At 36.2% G+C, this 21,558-nt stretch overlaps 1 protein-coding gene across 4 annotated transcripts in view; it reads right to left on the bottom strand.

The window, feature by feature from the left end:
* Positions 1–21,558, bottom strand: part of lrrtm4l1 (leucine rich repeat transmembrane neuronal 4 like 1) — a 299,994-nt gene that overhangs the window by 168,360 nt on the left and 110,076 nt on the right. The window contains exon 1 of one of the 4 annotated variants that reach the window (XM_087268663.1): positions 1,380–1,487. The exons of 2 other annotated variants lie outside the window; for them this stretch is intronic. The gene's annotated coding sequence lies outside the window, so the exon portion shown is untranslated. Of the gene's footprint in view, positions 1–1,379; positions 1,488–17,592; positions 17,733–21,558 lie in introns of those variants that run through there. One more of the 4 variants, XR_015500166.1, reaches the window with a different exon arrangement.

Genomic DNA, 21,558 nt, shown 5'->3' with positions numbered 1-21,558 from the left:
TGAGTATTAATTAATACTGTAACATCTGAGGATGCAGGGGAAACATACATTTGAGCCCCAAATGGATCCGGGTCTAGTCTCCCGACTTTTATGAGTCCGGACTTAAAAAAGTCTGAAAGTAAGATCGCTCTGTGACATCTTATCTACCAAGATGCTGGACCGGCCCCATCCATGCTCCATCCTGCACTGGTCTTTAAGGTATTCCTGAGGGAAAACCCCTCCATTTTTGCAACCCACCCACACACACAAACACTCTCAATATTGAATGGGCTTCTAGAAACTCAAAACTCACTCCAAAGTGCATGTAATGTGTTTGTAATCTCTCTTTTTATCCTTACACTTTATTGTGCCCTATTTAAGGCATTAGATGAACTAAGAACGAATGAATCCTGTTTAAAATATCCCTAAATGTATCATGTTTGGTATCATTCTGCTCCATTCTACAGCTTATGATCTAGGGCATATGCCGATAACTTTTATGATTTGCATAATTTTATACCATGAGTTAAAAAAAGTTTCTGTCTGCCTTGGGGGACAGCCTCAACCAGTGTGGAAAAACCAAAGAAAGTCCAGAAAAAGAAAGTCTACCACGCAAAATTTCCTATCCAGGATTGGTCAGTCACAAGAGAATGGACGTGATTTGACCAAGAGTTAAATACCTTGCACTACTCTTTCCTCAGAAGACCCCTTTCTGTCCCCGCTTTTCTTTCTAATTTCTAATTTAATTCACCTATAGTGCATGTCTTTGGGCTGTGAGGGAAACCAAAGCACCCGGAGTGAACCCATAGGAACATGGGGACAACCTGCAAACCTCACGCAGAAATGCCAACTAATGCCAGCTGGGACTCGAACCAGCGACCTTCTTGCTCTGAGGTGACAATGTTAACCACTGAGCCACTGTGCCACCCCAGTCTTTACCAAAATTCTATATTTTCTCACTTTTCTGTGTTTTATGTATCGCATTGTTTGTTATGTGTTAGTCATTATATAATTTTATATCACGTTGGATTTGTCTTTGTTTTGCGCCACAGAAACTAAAAGGAAACTAAAAGAAAGTAAAAGGTCTTCTTTGGCTACCAGCTTTATTAAATTTAAATACAATTTTAAAAAGTATTCGCTTACTTCACAAAAAGTATCATTCCCTTTCAAATAAATAGACAATTAAATTAGTTCACTTAGTGGAGTGGATAAATTAATTGGTATATTTATTCTGCTGCATTTTACTATAAGTTATTTATAAATATTCATAATTAAATAATTTGTTATTTTTAATATTCATAAAATTTAGCAAATTTTTTTAAAGCATCTAACCAAATGGAAAATATTATTTTCTGATATTCCAACTCATATTTCATCTGCCACTATGATGTAAAGCATACCTGTCAACACTGGGTTTTTCCCAGGAGTCTCCTGTATTTCACACCCATCTCCTGCCACTCTGCCGTTTTGTTATTTTGTCCTGTTATTTCTGGTTTTGGTAGCTGGGCCTGTGAATAATATTTCAAAGTGGGGTAAGATGAATGGAGTTAAGGGCTCTAACAGCTTGTAGGAAGGAGCTGTTGAGTAGTCTAGCTGAGCGGGCTCTAATACTCATGAAGAGACTGTGGAAGAGATTTTTCACAATACTGGTAGCTTTGCTGGAGCACCGTGAAAGGAAAATTTCCTGAATGGAGGGGAGCGGGGCACCGACTTACATACTTTGCCAATTTTTTTTTGAAAATATGTTAAAAGCCAGAAAAACAAACAATTTAACTCATTTCAATGCTAATAATGATGTTATACAAATGTCGATTTCCAGTTAGGTTTAATAGAAAACAAGATGTTGTGGCCATTTAAAATTATTTCACAGAATAAGAGACTAATATGCATAATTATATTTAAAGATGATTTGATTCTCTTGCAAGTGAAGGACAGGCAGTCACAGAAACCCTTTTCACTGTAGTGCTGCCTCACACAGAGTGTGACAAGGAAGGGGGGGATTTCTCCCTCTTACAGTATATCTGTTTTTTTTTTTTTTCAAGGTTACATCACAGATCGGCCATACTTTTTCACTCAAGACAAGGAAGTTAACTAAATATTCGGTAACACTTTACAATAACAGTACATGAATAATAATGTATCAATATGTAATCTAAAAATTACTTTAAAGGCGTGCACTAATCATGAACTAACAACATGAGTCACATCTAAATTACTAGTTAGTACATGTTGTTGATTAATGCATTAATTAACATATATATTTAAGCTAAATGTAACCAACATGAACTCATGAGCTGTAAATATATAATTATACCATGACTTTACTTGGAGGGAAACATCACCTTTAACTCATCCTTAACTACTCATTAACTCTTGTGTCTAAACTGTTGATGTTGACGTTGACAGAACACTTTTCTATTGTTATTCAGTGTGAACTCACAAGATGGACATGCATAAGGAGTTCATTAGTGGTTAAGGATGAGTTAATGGTGATGTGCCCCTCCAAGTAAAGTCATGATATAATTATACATTAACATATCATGAGTTCATGATGGTTAAATTAAGCATAACCTAATGTGGTAATTAATACATTAATTAACAAGCAATCATGTACTAACAAGTAATTAAGGTAGCCATTACTCACACATGAACTCATGTGACTCATGTTGTGGTAAATGTTGGTTCATGGTTAGTTTAGATATCAGTACATCATTATTCATGTACTGTAGATGTAAAGTGTTACCAAAGATTCTAATACACCCATTGGCTCCCATTTTTATAGTCAAGTTCTCTGATCTCGCAGTTGTTTTCTCAAAATTTAGTCTTCACATGAACCGTTTTCACCCAGACCTCTCTTTATGTGGGCCTCAAACCATATCTAAAGTTGAAAGAGACACTAGCTCACTCACACTTTCCTTTGGCTTATTCCTTGCTTCATCAGAGGTTGCCAGAGTTCAATGAAAACACCATAACAAGGACAATATTTACGCATACTTTCCCGTAGAATGTAACACAGTCAAATACACGTGTTTGTAAATACATGCCACCTTTAGTGGTAAAAATGTTATACTTAATACTAATTAAAAATGTGGTGTTTTCATTATTAGTTTCTCAGGCGATACTTAAAATGCACATTAACACAGGCTGACAGACAGACAGACAGAATATACTTCAAGTGATACTGTTTAACATGTTGTACTAATGTTTTTTTTGGGGATAATGGTGTTCCAAACAACCTGACAATGCAAATGTTCTGGAAAAGATCACTTAAGCTGGTAAATGTGTTCAGACTATTATGGATTTATTCTGATGCCGCATTGGCACAGTCAACAAGATACATGAAAACCGGAGGTGTTTTATAAGCAAAGTCAACAACACTTGTAAAGGGGGAAAAATCAAACCGTGCTGAGAATGGAGTTGGAGTTGGACTAAACACTGAGGCCCTGCGGCCCAGCCTTTATGGACGACTTCTGTTCAGTCCATCAAGGTTAGACGAGAGTAAAATCAAAAACACACTGGAGAGCTGCTCTATAGTAGGAAATGAAGCTGTAATGCTAATGGAAAGTGGCACAGGCACATTTTACGGTTGTCTTAAAGCAATTTATTACATAACGCACTAATTAAACCTGACAGGACTTGATTGAAGTTCTCTCACCTTTGCCCATTCTGTTGTGTATTCTAAACATCACTTTCAATAGCTTGGGCAGCATAAGGATGATCACTAACAGTAAACAGAGCTCAGGCATTTAATTTTTTATTTATTTTTTTACCCTGTTGACCTTGATTTATACATCGTTTTTACACAACCCTAAATCAAAAAAAAAACTTGAGACAGTATGGAAAACGCAACTAAAAAAGACATGAGTGATTTTCAAATTTGCTTTACTTGTATTTTATAGCAGACAATACAGCACACATTATTTAAAGTAGACATATATCGTCCTTCCACATTTGAGAAATATAAATCACAATAACTTTTGATTTTTTATACTGATACACAATGTTTTTTTTTTTTTTTTTTTTTAATAAACACTTGTTTCAATTTTAGTTCTTGCAACACATTTAAAAAAAAGCTGGGACAGGAGCGATTTAGGGCTAGTCATCATGGAAAATTGGTTAAACATTCATATGACTTGAAACATGTGATGTCAACAGGTGATTGTAATTATGATTTGGCACAAAAGCAGCATTTAAGAAAGGTCTAGTCCTTTAGGAGCAAAGATGGAGCCTGTTTGCCAACAAATGCATTAGTAAATTATTGAAATGGTTAAGAACAATGTTCACCAAAGAAAGAAAGACATTTGAATATTTATCCTTCAACAGTGCATTACACAATCAAAATATTTAAGGAATCTGAAGGAATATTAGTGCTTTATGGACCAGGTTGCAAACTTAAGATGAACAACCATGATCTCCGATCCCTCAGATGGTACTGCATCAAGTAGAGTAATTCATCTATGAGCGATATCACCACACGGGCTCAGGACTACTTTGGCAAACATTTGTCAAGTACCACAATACATAGTTACATCCACAAATGCCAATAAAACTGTACTGTGCCAGAAGGAAGGCCTGTCCTAACAGTGTCCAGAAGCCCCATCAACTTCTCTGGGCTCAGAAGCATCTAGGATGGACTTTAGGTATGTTTTGAGAATAATGGATGAGTGTGCTCCGAACCAAAAACGAAAAGTATCATCCAGACTGTTACCAACAAAAAGTCCAAAAGCCAGGCTCTGTCATGTTGCGTCAGTGCCCTTGGCAAAGGTAGCTTGCACTTCTGTGATGGCACCATTAATGCTGAAAACTATCTTGGAGCACAATATTTTGCCTTTTTTCCAGGGGCATTCTTTCATATTTCAACAAGACAAAGCAAAACCACATTCTGCACACATCACAAACTCCTATCTGTGGAAGAAGAGTAAACAGGTACTTGACTGGCCTGCCTGCTGTCCCAACCTGTCTCCAATAGAGAATCTGTGGTGCATTTTTTATCTTTATTTTTTGGAAATTGATATTCATGCATCTCATGAGAGCTGATACGCTTTCCTTCTATTGAAGTATATATTGTTAGGATATGAATATACTTTGCTTAAATGCAACTGTTGAAAATCAGGAATATAAAGACAACTGCCTAAATTAGGAGCTAATCAATACATATTATTGATGTAAATGTTAGTGTTCATATATTTACAGTTCAAATTGTCTTCATGCAACAAATTTATTAAATATTCTAATGATTTTTGGCATGAAAAGAATAATTTTTACCCATGCAGTTTATTTTTCCCATGCAAATTAAGACTTAAATTTGGTTTTGTTGTCCAGTCTTATAACATTTAATGATATGATTGTACTGTGTGTATTTATAAGGCTGGTATCTAATGTTGGCAAGTGAGTGAGTATTTTAAAAAACTGTTTTGACTTTTTGGAAACCCTCGGCTCATTCACAGTCAGTATCCTCTCTTGGTGTGAATAAAAGCCAAAATACACTAGCAAAGTTACTGGATCATGTCCAGTTCACACAGGGATGGGGATGTTAAAGTAACATCACCAGCTTGTACTGCTTTTGAATGCCGCTCAGCGTTACAACATCCCACATTTCTACACTATTGAACTTTCCAAATGTTCATCAATATTAGCTTATTGAGAAACTACAGGATCCAATAATTCTAAATGCATGTGTGTGCGTGTGTGGATTTGAGACCTGGTATTTTAAAAGCTTGTGGCCTGGTAATCGCTTTATACTTCTGTCATAAAGACAGCATGTCTTGTATTTGAAGAACAACAACACAGTAAGCTGTAATTTCATGCCGTCACAAAAGCTGGCACCAAAAATGAAGCAAATCAAAAGACAATGAATACTTTAAGCATAAACAGAGACAAAAGAAATGCTTTCAAAATACATTAAAGGGAGAGTTTATTCGAAAAAATGAATGATATTTGCTCACTCTCACGTCATTCCAAACCCACGTGAAAGACAAAAGAGGATGCTTTCAAAGACATATTTGTATATGCTTTTGTTTTCAATACAATGAAAGAGAATAGTTATTTTCTTATGATTTTGCCAAAGATGGAAATGTGAACAGCACATACAGTTATAAAAAGGACATTTACTCTATACTATGGATTATAGGTTGTTTTCACATGACGTCAATGATGAGGCGCAAGACTGAAATTGAGGGCAGGAAGTGATTCTTCTACATAGGAATCGCTATTAAAACTTCAGAATGTTTCTGTTTTATGTTGTTTATAATTGTTTAAATCGGATGTGTACTAGATTTTTTGAATGCAGTAATTCATTTGACAGCACCAATAAAAATGATATACAGGTCTATGTGTGTAAATATGTTATTTAAAAAATCATATGCAAGCACCAGACTTATACAAAATCCAGAAGAATAAAAATAATGTACCCTGCCATGTAATCACTGTAATGAAATATCCATATTGTTTAGCAATAATACAAGGCTACATCCGAAACCGCATACTTTCATACTATATAGTATACTAAAATCAGGATGCGAGCCGAGTAGTATGTCCGAATTCATAGAATACGAAAATCAGTATGCGAGAAGTACACAAATGAATTACTTATTCCGGCGAGATTCTAGAGTGTGCATCCCATGCATGCTGCGCTATCCCATGATGCCCTGCGAGGGAATTCATGAATGGGAGTAAAGCAACGCAACTGACGTAGGTAGGTCACGTGACAGTGACAAAATGGCGGATGTAGTATGTCCGAATTCCCTTCACACTTTTCACATTCATACTGTATAGAATGTACTTTTCTAAAGGCAGAGTAGTACGTTTAAACTCAAATGCAGTACCTACTGAGTAGTAGGCGGTTTCGGACGCAGACCAAGTATTTATTGACTTTTTGGTGTAAAAAACAACCACAAATTAACATCGAGATGCACATCAGCGGTGAATGTTTGTTGATGGTAAGTCAATAAAAGAATAAAAGAAATGCAACACTTGCTTAAAAAAACTAGACTGTTATTATTGTGCGGCACTTTCCCTCTTACAAAAATAAATAAATAATAATGTAGATTATGCGTCCATGCTTTTGTATTATGTTATTTCGTGATGTCTGGAAAATATCCGCATGGGGTAAAAACTATGGTAATTTATGACAAATATGTTTTTCAACCACATTATAGTCAAGTGTATAATGTGTACAACTTTGTTAATGAATGCTACTGAATAGGGTAGCAGATAAAACTGATTAACCGCTATAAATACTGTAACGTTAGTGTAAGGTGCATTGTGATGGTGTATAATTAAAACAAAGTGAACCGAAGCCTAATGTTTGTTACTACAGTTGTATTATACCATAGCAACAATATAATTACTACAGCAGTTTAATTTAAGTAATTATCTATAGTATGCTTCCGAACACTATAGCATTTATTCTTTCGTTTAACATAATAGCTTATACAGTGTCTACCCCCTTGATGACAGGAAAATATATTTTAGTTTAGTAGAAAACTCGGCCATCTGCAAGATATAAGGATCACGCCCAACATATGTGGTTATTTTCTATTTATATCTCCTTTGAAATATTGTATAAATCACAAAAAGAATGAAAAGATTTTAAAATAAAGTCTGTTCTGTATGTGTAAGTAAATAGCAAGGTGTTGTCTACTTCACACTCAAGCACATGTGGTGCTTGTGTGTCACTATATGAGGACATGAACATGAGTTTCAGGTGCATTTACACCATGTCATAATTACCATAATTATGAGATATCAACTTGTAAAGAGTTCTCATCTTTGCAGATCTCGTAATTACATCTTGCAAACTGGAAACTGACAGAGCTACGAGAGAAAACCTAGAGATGTCCCACCTGACTGTTCCAGAAAAACTTGGGTTGATTAAATTAGTGTTGCTAATACAAATGTCAGTCTAAGAACAGCTGCAGTTTCTTCCTTCATGCTGTTTTCTTGTCAGTTTACACACAATAAAAGGTATATTTTACATGTTAAAAGGAGATTTTGTCCTAACCATCCATGACGGTGAAAATGTCTATTTTAGCAATTTTTCTATTTCTGCGATGTTGCAGCTGATCAACAGCATACATTACTATGACCATAATCATCCCAGGTGCTGATTATGTGCTTTATTCAGTGTCAAATATTACTAATGTGAATTAAAACAGCATTTCTTTACATGACATTTAGCTATACTGAAAGCACAAGCAGACAAATAGTATAACTAGCAAACAGTTTGAAAATGAAAGTTAAACCTGTGACTTAAACTTCAAACTGTGGTTATTCAGTCAGTCACTCAGAATGAACTTTTAATAATGTTAAAGAGGTTTAATATTCATTCACTAGATTATAAAGTTTTAAAAAAATTATAAAGCATCATTCTGCACTTCAGATTGGTTCTGCTACTGAACTGTTTCTGTCATGTCAGGGCTGGTGATGACAGCACAATTGCTTATAGCTGAAATCTTGTCATATGTGTTGAGGATATTATTGGCCCTATTTAGGCTCTATCATACACCTGGCACAATGTGGCGCAAGGCGCAACGCAATTGTTGTTTGCTAGTTTCAGCTCAGCCGCAGAGTCATTTTGACGTTTAGCAGCACGCTGTTTAAATAGCAAATGAATTTGCACTCATATGTGCACCCATAGGCACTCTAAAAAAGGTGGCGCGTTAGAATGCATGGCTATTTTAAGGAACTAAAATCCACTGTTAAATAGACTAGCTTAGAGGAGGTCTAAAGTCTAGCGCAGAGCACATTAGTTGTGTAGCTCGCTTAAACATTGCTTAATACACACAAGATGTACAGCAATATGCAAATATCTTTACAAATGAAAAAGAATTAAAAGATTAAAATATTACAAAAAATATTATTTTCTAGCCTACATAAATATAAAAACCACTGCCATCATGCCTTCTTCATCTCAGGGGGGCTCTTTTAATTTATTTATGACAATTTGCTTTTGTATAATGTTATTATTATTAGCAGTATTATTATTATATGCATATTTATATTTGTTTTATTAAAAACAAGCTTAGATTTGTCCACCTGTCAGGTTTAAGACCATACAGGGCACAGCATGTGTATTAGGATATAACTCAGTTGTTTGACCAAACTTCATTATTATTGTTAATTTATTTGCTTGCTGGAAATTAGAACTGAATTTAGAAATAGTTTTGAAACAAATCTTAACTAAATTAATTATGTATAGGCTAATGGATGTCTGTGCCTACAACACGTTTCCTTATCCACGGAAGAGAGTGAAAGTGAAAGAATGAGGACGCTCATCTCTCATTCTCGTTCTGTAGATCGGTGGTCCCCAACCCCCGGGCCGCGGACCGGTACCAGTCCGTGGATCAATCAGTACCAGGCTGCACAAGAATTAATTATCTTTAAGTTGGCAGATAAAGTAGCTGCATTTAAAGTCAAACTGAATTTGTGGGGACAGCGCGTGAACAGTGGCGTATTGGACATGTTTTAAACATGAGCGGGATTTAGTGTGAGACTGAGCCTGGGCCCTCACTCACCAAGCTGGTGCACGATCACCAGTCTTCACTGTTGAAGGAGTTTGAGCGCTACTTCCCAACCTCAAAGGACCCACAAACGGCCAAATGGATACGTGACCCATTTGTCAGCAAACCAGCTGAATCCAGCATGTCCGTGCAAGAAGAAGACCAACTGCTGGAGATCGCAAATGACAGCGGCCTTAAAACAGTGTTTGAGACAACAACTCTGCCGGTGTTCTGGATTAAAGTCATGGCAGAATACCCAGAGATTGCTAACACAGCGCTGAAAACCCTGTTGCCATTTCCAACTTCCTATCTGTGTGAAGCAGGGTTTTCTGCAGTGACAGCCACAAAAACAAGGCAAAGGAGTAGACTGGACACAAGAAACACACTTCGAGTGTCAATAGCCCCTTTCACACAGTGATACCGGTAAATATGTGGAAAATTTTCAGAATGACTTTACCGGTAAATAAAAAAAAGTGCTGTTCACACAGACGAGGACGTTCAGAATTTTTCCATATAAGAGCATTCACACATCCATTCCAAAATACCGGTAATTCTGACATCATTAACCAGATATGACCTCTAAATGGCTGCGGTTGTATTTGTAAACATTTGACTACATCACAAACTCTATGGATGGATCAGTATTGTGAACAACTTCGATGAAAACATATAAAGAAACACTTTCACATGTCGAGATGTACATGATATGTGTATGTGCTGGCGCTCACAGGGTGTTTCTTGGGCACACACAAAGCTTGAAGGTAAACAAACTACGGCTTATCATAAGCATCTTATCGATAATTATTTACACGGTTGGCATTAAGATGAACATATAAACGTTATCTGCCTAATTTCTAGCAGCTAAATGTGTCTGGAAAAATATTCATATTATGCTTTTGCACCCTGCACTGGATCGCCAAAATAGAGCCTATAGTGTTATGTGTCACTTTATTGTGTTTCCAATTCTGCATCAATGCCTGTTTAGCTCCACCCACTGATCCACACTGCAATAGAAAAATACTGAGAAAACCAAACTCATGTATACACAGAAAGTGATTAAGCAGCTCTAAAAACAACAAAGCATTTTGCAGTGCCAAGTTGTGAGAAAAACACAGTCTTTGCATTTTCTTTGTGTTTGCATCCCAACATGCGGAAAGCGTGGATGAACTTTATTTTTGGCAAACGACAAAAAAATTGAAAAACAGCATCCCTTTTGTAAAACTACCATCCCCCTCACCATCCCCTTTGGATCAACAACAGTGTTTGTAATGTAAAACTTATCATGTTCATTAAATATTAAAATTCTTTGTTCTTTGACCAATCAGAACTCAGTATTGTAATAAGGCACAATGCACAAGCTCAATACAGTTCATTGCATCATTTCCCGCGATTTTCAAAATGTCTAAGAGCAGTTCAGATGCAACTTTTTGCATTCTTTTAAAAGAAGAGAACAGAAGGCATGATATTTAGTTGTTAAATATTATACATGTATGCTGTACCTGCCCTACATAACTGCATTTCAGAGCAATTTAGGCAACTTAATGTGTAACTTAGTGTAACTTAAGCTGTTCTGTATTCACAGTTAAACAGAGCTTGCTAACATTTACTTTAGAGAACTACAGTAAGTTTCACGTTTTAATATAAGTTACAGCAGATTCTAGGTTCCCTGCTTTTTATTATAATCATCCCTAAACTTAGAAAGCAAATGCTGTGATGCAGTTTTAGAATCACTGTTATCCATATGTTGCTTTATATTCTTGAAAATGCTTCCAAACAGCTGAGCCGCAGTATCTCCAATCCATGATTTGTTTATGAATAAATCTTGAGCTTTGATATGAGACAATGATTCAGTCGTCCATTCAGAAAGATTCACCTGTGAATGAATCAGCTGTTCAAACAACTTAAATAAATAAATAATTCAGTGACAAAGACGGAGACTTGACTACACCAACACCTTCAAATCTCATGACATTTTTTATTAATAATTTCATTGCATTTATGCCACCTCCTACGCCCTGATAAACAGTCAATTTATAAGTATCTAAATGCTAACTTTTGTTTTTTTCTTTGCCATCTTTGTTGCGTCAAGAGGAATTTTGTTGCTTTATTCTGATTGTAAAATATTCTTACTGACATTATTTCAGTTTATATAGAAAAGTTGATGTAGTTGATGTAACAAAAAAAAAAATAAAATAAATAAATAAATAAAAAAAAATACAAATACTACTAATACTTTCCTTCTTAGACTTTACAGACCTGAAACTTGCTTATAGTACTTATTCATTGTTGCTCTTGGTTGTGTAAATTGCTTCCTTGTCCTCATTTGTAAGTCGCTTTGGATAAAAGCGTCTGCTAAATGACTAAATGTAAATGTAAATGTAGTTTGGCCACGTAAGGTAAACAAAGTTGTAAATAAAAATATAAATATTTAGTCAATCAAATAGTTGCTGGTGTCAGGATTCTGCCAGACGTTAGCTCAGTCTTGTCCTGTATGTCATTGTGTCTCTGTTCTGTCATTATGTCTCTGTATGGGCACCATCATGAGCACGCTCAGACCATGCGCACTCCCGCTTGATGCGAGTGTATTAAGGTAGTCAGTCATTTATTCCTTTTCTTGTCGGCTTGGTCCCTTTATTAATCCGGGGTCGCCACAGCGGAATGAACCGCCAACTTATCCAGCAAGTTTTTACGCAGCAGATACCCTTCCAGCCACAACCCATTTCTGGGAAACATCCACACACACATTCACACACACACTCATACACTACGGACAATTTAGCCTACCCAATTCACCTGTACCGCATGTCTTTGGACTGTGGGGGAAACCGGAGCACCCGGAGGAAACCCACACAAAGGCAGGAAGAACATGCAAACTCCACACAGAAACGCCAAGCGAGCCGAGGTTCGAACCAGCAATCCAGCAACCTTCTTACTGTGAGGTGACAGCACTACCTACTGCGCCACTGCCTCGCCCTGTATTAAGGTATTATATAAGATATTTTAGTTTATTGTGTTTGCGTGTCTTGCATCTATGTTGTTGTTCTCTACGTGGTTAATGGGTTCTCTCATTGGCTGCGTGTTCTTGTCCCGTTTTATGAGAGCACATGGCTTGTGTTGTTTGTGTGTCATGTGCTCTTCCGTCTATTGTCTAGTCCCACCCTCCTTGTTAACCCTTTATTAGTTTATTATATTCACCTGTTTGTGTGTTATGTATTATTTCTGCTTGTATTCTCCTCATGTCTGCTGTCCTGTGCCAGTTCATCGTATGTTACCTTGTCCTGTTTATTCCAGTCCTGATCCCTGCCAGCCTGCCCATTCTAGTTTGTCTTGTTTGTTTATTTGTTTTATTAATGTTTTCCCCCCTTTGAGTTGTTTGTTTTGGATTTTATTTTATTTAATATTAATTAATATCCATTTACTTGCGTTGTCAGTTAATTAATTAATTCATTCATTCATTCATTTTATTTTCGTCTAAGTCCCTTTATTATTCTGGGGTTGCCACAGTGGAATGAACCGCCAACTTATCCAGCATATGTTTTTACACTGCGGATGCCTTTCCAGCTGCAACCCATCTCTGGGAAACATCCATACACACTCATTCACTGCGGACAATTTAGCCTACCCAATTTACCTGTACCGCATGTCTTTGGACTGTGGGGAAAACCGGAGCACCCGGAGGAAACCCACAGGAGTGCAGGGAGAACATGCAAATTCCACACAGAAACGCCAACTGGCCAAGCTGAGGCTAAAACCAGCGACCTTGTTGCTGTGAGGCGACAGCAGTACCTACTCTGTCACAGCCCAGTAAATTAATTGTCCCTTTTAATTTCATGAATGATTGTGCATTGAGTATTTAAGCATTTTAACCTAAATCACAGCAGTGTCTATCTATGAAGAATGTATGTTGTCAAATATATATTTTATTCTAAGTTTACAAATCACCAAACAAACTAATAACAATAATAATAATAATAATAAATTATGATAATAGTGATGAATAATTACAATCAGAAAGCTGAAAAATCTAAATTGACTTATCAGTAAATGATGAGTAAAAACAAGACCATGGTAAGTAAAAATAATCCTATATATAATCCTGTATAGAATAAGTCATCTGCTGTCATAAAACATATTTGTATTGCTTAATAAATATACATTGCACTCTTTTGAAAACACACTTGCTTACATCAGTTACAAGTTACAATTATGGAATTCTAATATGTCATCACCCAAGACAACGGGATTCCATGTTTTCATCAGTAATCACATGCTGTGGAATAATGAGGTTTGAGGTTTCCGATGGGGAGTCTTCACCTCAAATTAATTCTGTGATGTTTTCTTTTTTTTTAACCAAAGAAAAGATTGTTCTATCATCACAGTGGGACCTCAGCGGGATTTATCTCAAGCCAGTACTAATTGATAAAAAGTGTAAGAGGCCTAAATGATGGAAAGCAAAGACCCTGAGAGCCAAACTTTAGGTTTTCTTTATTTTGAGAAAATTAAATTATGATATTGCTTTCCTGGGGAGCAATTAACAATGAAGACATTCACCTCCAGACAGCAAAGACAACTGGGCTGTGCATCTAAATGAGGATGTTTTGAAGCTATTTAAACGTAAAGGTCTTTAGAGACCAAAAGAAATCAAAAGTATGACAGCATACATATGAACAAAGCTTCTCAGGGTCAAACATCAATGTCATTGGACAATATATAAATAAATATTGTTAGCTTAATATTTGATGCTTCATTATAAATTTACCTCGCTATATTTCATGCAAAAACTCTCTGCAGCCCTCAAATTATATTCAGAAGAGTTTGCTTGAAGAAAGACTGTATGACACAAGCTATAAAAGCTTTTGTCTTAGATAATTAGAGTTGGTTGGACCTATGTGTGTCGACTCACAACTGTGACTCACAATGCAATGTGTCACATTAGCTATCACTAGTGCAGAGGCACGCTCTGATTCACACGGTCTCGCTTCTCCTGTCCTTTTTAGCATGTTTAATTACAGCCTGGGAGTAAGAGACAACTAGTCGAAAACAATTTGTCTAAAGGGACAACTCATCATCAAATTCAATTACCATTAACCTGAGACTGCACGCTTGTTTGTGCCATTTCCTACTGCATAATTCAACATGTTCATGCACTCTGATGCATTAACAAGTCTGAGCAGCATGCCGTTCAACATTTTAATCAAAGCTAAAGTGATTTGATCTAAATGTGGGCCTTTTTATTGGGCAGAATCCTGATAGTTTGTGAAAAAATCTATATATTTAAAAAAGTACATTTTAATATAATAGCAAACCACACTGATCCAAAGAGCCAATCAATACCCAAAAGACAGAATCAAGTCCTATAATGGTTTTTTCTTGTTCATGATGATATTCTTGTCACTTCTAAGCTCTCTTTATGTTTATATGTATGATATACTATGTTTTTCTATCATATACAATGAATGCTATGCATACATAAATATAGAGAGAGCGTTAGATTATTTTAGTGTGTTGACTGGTGGGAGTATTGTAAGTATCTCAACTGCCAACGGGGGACACACTCACTGGAGAGTCATTGAGATTATATTTCTGTCCTCCCACTATTGTGCAAATGACACAACCTGGGCTTCTCCAGCAGGTGTCTTCTGATAACCACCGAACTGTAGGCTGTTTTTAAAAATCCAAAGCTGAAATCAAGTTATAAAATCCCATAAGTAGCATTTGCAGAAATAAATATTACTTTTGTGCGTATATGAAAAAGAGCTTCTCACTCACTGACTTTTCTTCGCATTATTCCATTATTTATAAAGGGTTGCCAAAACAGAACACACTTGCAATTTCATTAGCATATGTTTTACTGTGAGATGCCCTTCCTATCTCAACCCAGCCCTGAGAGTGCAGTCGCACAACCCCCAGTGCTCCAATTGAGCACACTGTCCCATTCACACACTATGGCCAATTTGCTTTATCTAATTCACTTGCTGTAATACAACAGTGCTACCCTCTGAGCAACTGTGCTACCCTTAAAATACTTAATGCTTGTTTATTTTGTTTGCTTTTTTGTTTTTATGAGCTATGCAAATCTATTTTTTTTTTTTGTGTGTGTGTATGTGATTAAGTAAAGGTTGTCCTTTTTAATATCACTTCACGCACTTGAATTTTGTAATTTCAAGGAGAAAATTTTATGATTTAAAAAAATTTAATTTAAACTTTAAAATTTAACTCTTATTTTTGTTTAAAGCATTTTAAAAAATAACTGCCAGCTACTATAAGTATTTAAAGATCCACTATTAACAGTTTTTGTAAATTACACAGTATTTACCTGTAATATGATGTGAATTTTCCTGTAAAACAGCTATGCTGTATGTTGCTGTATTTTAAATTTGTATTGTGAAAATTACTGTACTGTATTTACAGTTAAGAAATGCAACACTGTGTAATATATATATATAGAGAGCAAGATAAATTGTGATGTTAATGTAAATACAGTGTTTTTGCTGTAATTCATACAGTAAGTTACTGGGGAACTGCTGAAAAGGCAATGATATTTATTTCAGGGTTCTGCCACTCTGGTCTTGTAAATTCTTATTTTGGTGGCAAAGTCCGGACACTAGCTCTGTTTTGTCCTGTATGTTATGCTAGGCTCAAGTCTTATCAGGTTGAGCACTCGTTTTCAGTCATTTTGTGTTTCTCTGTATGGGCGCCGTCGTAGCCATGCGCAGAACACATCAAGCAGGAGCACAGGGTCTGTACGTGCTTGGGACACGCTTTATCATGTGCTCGTGTCTTACGTCTGTTTATGTTTGTGTTATCTATGCAGGTGGCTCTGTGTTTATATTGTGCTCCACTATTGTGCTTTGTGAACACATGGTTAATGAGTTCACTTATTGGCTGCGTGTTCTTTTCCCATTTTATGTGAGCACATGGCTTGTGGTGTGGTCAATTCATAGTCTTCACAACACTGAAACTGTTCTTTGATTACCTCGAAAGAATGAACTTCGTCATAAGGTTGAGAGAGCTTAGAAACTCGTTGTGTGAATAGAGATGCTCCCTGCGTGTCTGGCCATGATGCAGGATTTTTAAAATGAGAGTGTGCATAGATCTATTTTTGCCAGTCTGTTAGATAAAATGGGTAAAAACACCTGCGGATATAACCGGGATCTACTCCATAAGGTAAGGTAAACTGCACACACTTGATTATGTAATGCATAAAGTCATGGACGCATCTTAAAGCATTACTTAACCTTTAAATGTCCATGCTTTATTAAACATCAATAAGGTCTATGGATTAAAGGGTAATCGTTAATAAAATAAAATATATTAAAGGACATTTCACCCTAAATACACCATACTCATTAATCCAGAGTACTCCACACAGAAATGGCAATTGAGGCTTGAACCAGTGAACTTCTTACTCAGGTGATCGTGCTACTCACTGCACCACCGTGACGCCCAGTCCTAGCTCAGATAGAGCTTAACTAAGCATGTCCTCCCAAGACACTTCTGTTTTGCTGTGGTGAACTCCTGGCTCTGACACTGACCTTTGGGTCCATAACACTCAACCCGTCAACCAAAGAGCCAATCATCATTCTGATTCCAACAGGCTTTCTCGACTTTCTTGCTCCACTTCAATAAGTCAGTCATCACTTTGCCTCCACCATGGACTTCCAGGGTTAATTCTGCAACTTTTTTCTCCACCTCTATGTCTTCTTTAGGCTCCGGCACTGCCTCAGTCTTCACTAACACTGGCTCCACCTTAGATGCTTGACAGTGTGGCTCTGCCTTGGTTATCTGGTCTTTCCTTCCAATGGACACTCCACCTGGGACTCCACTATGGTCATTTGAATCAAATCTTGGCACCTGAATCCATTGATTGCATTGTGGGTCTCTATCGCTGCTTTTTCTCCATTTTTTTTTATTTTCATCTGTGGTCTTTCACTTCCACCATGGTCAACCAACATCAGCTCCTCAATGATCTCTGTTAATACCAGTTTCTTTATAGTAATTTCCATGGTAATCTCCTCTGTGCTCTCTGTTTCTGCCAGTTCATCAGCCGCCTGATGGTCTCTGTCACTGCCAGTTCATCTATTGTTCCTTCCACCATCAGCTCCTCTGTGGTCTCTGTCATTATCAGCTCCCCCATGGTGTCTGTTATCAGCAGCTCCTCCATTGTTCCTTCCACCACCAGTTTGTCCAGATACTCCATTCATCCAGACTCATTTCTCATATTGTGGTTATGTGTAGCCACAAGTGGGACACCTTTCAAGGCAAGGGAGTACTCTCACAAACTGTTATTGTCATAGACCTTTAGTTTATTATTTATTCCTTCATTCATTTTCTTTTTGGCTTTGTCCCTTTATTAATCAGGGGTCGCCACAGCAAAATAAACCGCCAACTTATCCAGCATATGTTTTACGAAGCCGATGCCCATCCAGCTGCAATCCGTCACTGGGAAACACCATACACTCTTGCATTCACACACATACACCATGGCCAATTTAGTTAATTCAATTCACCTATAGCGCATGTCTTTTGACTGTGGGAGAAACTGGAGCACCCGGAGGAAACCCACACGAACACGGGGAGAACATGCAAACTCCACACAGAAATGGCAACTGACCCAGCCGGGGGTACGAACCAGAGACCTTCTTGCTGTAAAGTGATCGTGCTACCCACTGCACCGCCATGTCGCCCCATTTAGTTTATTATTATTATTAACACCAACTGAGCCGAGGTTCAAACCAGCGACCCAGCGACCTGGATTGCAGGCAGACAAAGTATGCAGATAACAACTATGCAGACATCAACTATGTGGGTTTCAAACTAAATGGAATGTCATTCAATTCTTCAGGATACATCACACTGTCTTAACACCAACATTATTTGTTACTACCAGTGTTGGAGGTAACGTTACGTATTAATATTATTATTTTTTTATTGTATGCCCACATTCACAAAATATTAACATCAAAATGTATAAACGTGTTACAGAGAGTATACAGTCTTGAGAATAGAAAGTAACAAAGAAATTAAGTAAAAATAAATAAATAAATAAATAGGTAAAAAAAAGAGCAATCACATAATTTTATTGTTTTGTGTTTAAGTGTAGGTTATAACAAAAATTTTAAATGAATGACAAGGATCCTGTGTTAATTTAAGAGAGCTCTTTTATGTACTCCCAAAGGGAGAGCAAATTGAACAAAATCTGTCAGATTTTTTATGTTTGTCATAGGTAAAATTTTCTAATGTGGCCATGTTAGCTAAATATACAAAGACTATAAATTACTGGAATGCAGCTTTTTCAAACAGATTTTTCGCATTAAGATTTAACAAAAATTAAGCTGGCGTGTTGTCAAAATTTAGCTTAAGAATATTTTCCAGTACCTGACATACTTTCTTCCAGAATGGCAAAATTTCGTCACAGTCCCAAAAACAATGATTGGATGTACCTTTAGCTTTTTACATTTGAAACAAAAGTCTGTGGCATTGGCAAAGATTTTCTTAAAACTTATTGGTGTAAGATAGATCCTATTAAAAAAATTAAAATTAAGCTCATGGATATAATGTTACTTTTCTAAAGTAACAAGCAACGCATTACTTTAAAAATAAGTAATATTATTTGAGTTACTTTTTGAAAAATGTAATGTGATTTACTTTGCTTAAATGTTGTTGTTTGTTTTAAATCCATTGCAGAATAAAATTGGCCTTAGTCAGGTTGAATCATATACTCAATGAGAGAGCGTGCTGCGATGAAACAGACAGTGGCTCACACTTATCATCATCAGGTCTCTTTTTTCACAGCAGATTAGTCAGTGTACTGTTCTAGTAACTGAATGACTCAGGATAGATTTGTTTCAAGTCTAATGGGGCATGTTAAAAAGTATGTAATTAAGTATTAACTGAAGATGCAACCATCTCATGCCAACTCATTTCAAAATGGTGAAATGTCGAAAAATACATAGAAAACACATTTACTGTGGATCATTTACTATAATCATTACAATTGGACTGTGAAGAGACTTTCAATAACACAACAAAAAAAGTTTCTAAAGACAATCTGCTACTGCACCTTTAAGTGTAGATTATGTGTAAGCAAAACTTGTCAACAGCAGATAACACGACATAGAAAAAAACAAAAACAAAGCAAAACTGAATGCAAAGTACTACACCCGCACCCTATCTCCAGCTAAACAACAAATGATTGACATCAGTTCATGTTCTCCAGGTAAAACAATTCATTTTACTAAATAAAAAAAAGGTTATTGCTTTTATTGTTGAGAAGATGCAGCCACTGGCTCCTGTACAAGTGACTACTGTTTGTTTTTATAGTACGATTTTTTTCTCTTTTTTTTTCTGAAATGATTTACACATTTGTTAAAGTCAAGTGAAGCAATTTATTCAATGTATAAAGCTCATTGATTTTTTGTTTTATTTAATGATATTTTTATCATCTTACTGTTCATTTTTGTTATTAAACATTTTAAATGTTTAAAATCAGTTTTTGCCTTAATATAAATTATTTAAAAAAAATTTGTTTTAGCCTTCTCTTAGGCTTTATTGCAATCTTTAACTCAACGGACAGTGAATTTACTTAACTAATAACACGTACAAAAGTAGCAACCACATTATTTTACATGCTTTCATTAATCTGTATATACATCATGTATAGCTCTGGGCACAGAAAGTTCACAAAATATAATTTTATCCTACATTTTTAAAGGAAAATAAAGGTGTGGGTTATATAGTTGGCTGTTAAATGCAGAGCTTCTCGATAAAAAAAAAGGTGAAAAAAAAAAACACCTGTGACTTCTGAAAGAGATCAAACCACAGCCAGGTAAGGAAAAGTAATGCAAAAGTAACTAAAAAGTAATATAACCCATTACTTTCCATAAAACGTTACACAATTAGGAGTAACTCAATATTGTAATGCGTTACGTTTAAAAGAGGCGACGCAGTGGCGCAGTAGGTAGTGCTGTCGCCTTACAGCAAGTAAGTCGCTGGTTCAAGCCTCGGCTGAGTCAGTTGGCATTTGTGAGTCGGCATGTTCACCCTGCATTTGTGTGGGTTTCCTCTGTGTGCTTCAGTTTTCCCAAAAGTACAGGTGAATTGGGTAAGCTAAAATAGTCTGTAGTGTATGTGTGTGAATGAGAGTGTATGAGGGTTGCGGCTGGATGGGCATCCGCTTTGTAAAACATATGCTGAATATTTGGCGGGTTATTCCGCTGTGGTGACCCCAGATTATTAAAGGGACTAAGCTAAAAAGAAAATGAATGCATGAATGAATTACTTTCAAAAGTAACTTTCCCCAACACTGGCTACTAGTTTATCTGGCCAGACATACCTTTATTATGAACTCTTCATAATAGTGCACAGAGATCTTACTGTATATCCTCTAGTATAGCTTTGTTCAATCAGTGATCCAACAGTTGTCATTCTACATCTAATGCAGTCACTGTTGTTGTATCTGTAAGTTACTGTAATTAAGTGATGTTGTGTGTTTTGTTAACTGTTGTTGTGTTTTTATTTGCCACAGACCTGAAAAGAATTTCTATAAGGATAATAAATAAAGTGCAACTACAACTTGTGGCATAATTTGAATTTACCCTGAAGGTAAATATTGCTCTGTGTTAAAGTTCACAATAAATGAACTCACTTACTCACTATCCTCCAGCTTAGTCCCTAATTAAAAAAAAAAAACCTTTTAATCTTTAAATAAACTAAAATTTGCTAAAACTCATTATTGAAGTTACTTGGATGAATGCTTACATTTCTTTAAATGTGTTTACCCAGGAGTAATACCAATAATTTCACTAAATTAACCAATTGACAGTGCATTTTATAAGAGGTCCCCAAGGCATACAAAAGTCTAGGTGGATTTCTAAAAAAGGAAAGCCTCCCCAGCCTATATGATTAAAATCAAGCGTACAAATTAAGTGGAAATATTTTTATTTGATAGATTTTTTTAAATGTAATTAGCATCTCCCGCAGTTATAATTACCATCGCCTGCAGACAGGAAACTTGTGTTTGCAAACATAGTTTTCGAGAAGGCAAAGAGCTAAACTTCTCAAAACTTAAACAAAACTA

Source organism: Danio rerio, chromosome 10 (assembly GCF_052040795.2).
Source record: "Danio rerio strain M-AB ecotype USA chromosome 10, GRCz13ab, whole genome shotgun sequence".
Classification (NCBI taxonomy): Eukaryota; Metazoa; Chordata; class Actinopteri; order Cypriniformes; family Danionidae; genus Danio; species Danio rerio.
The sequence above is the reverse complement of the archived record's forward strand: the minus strand, read 5'-3'. Positions and strand labels throughout refer to the sequence as shown.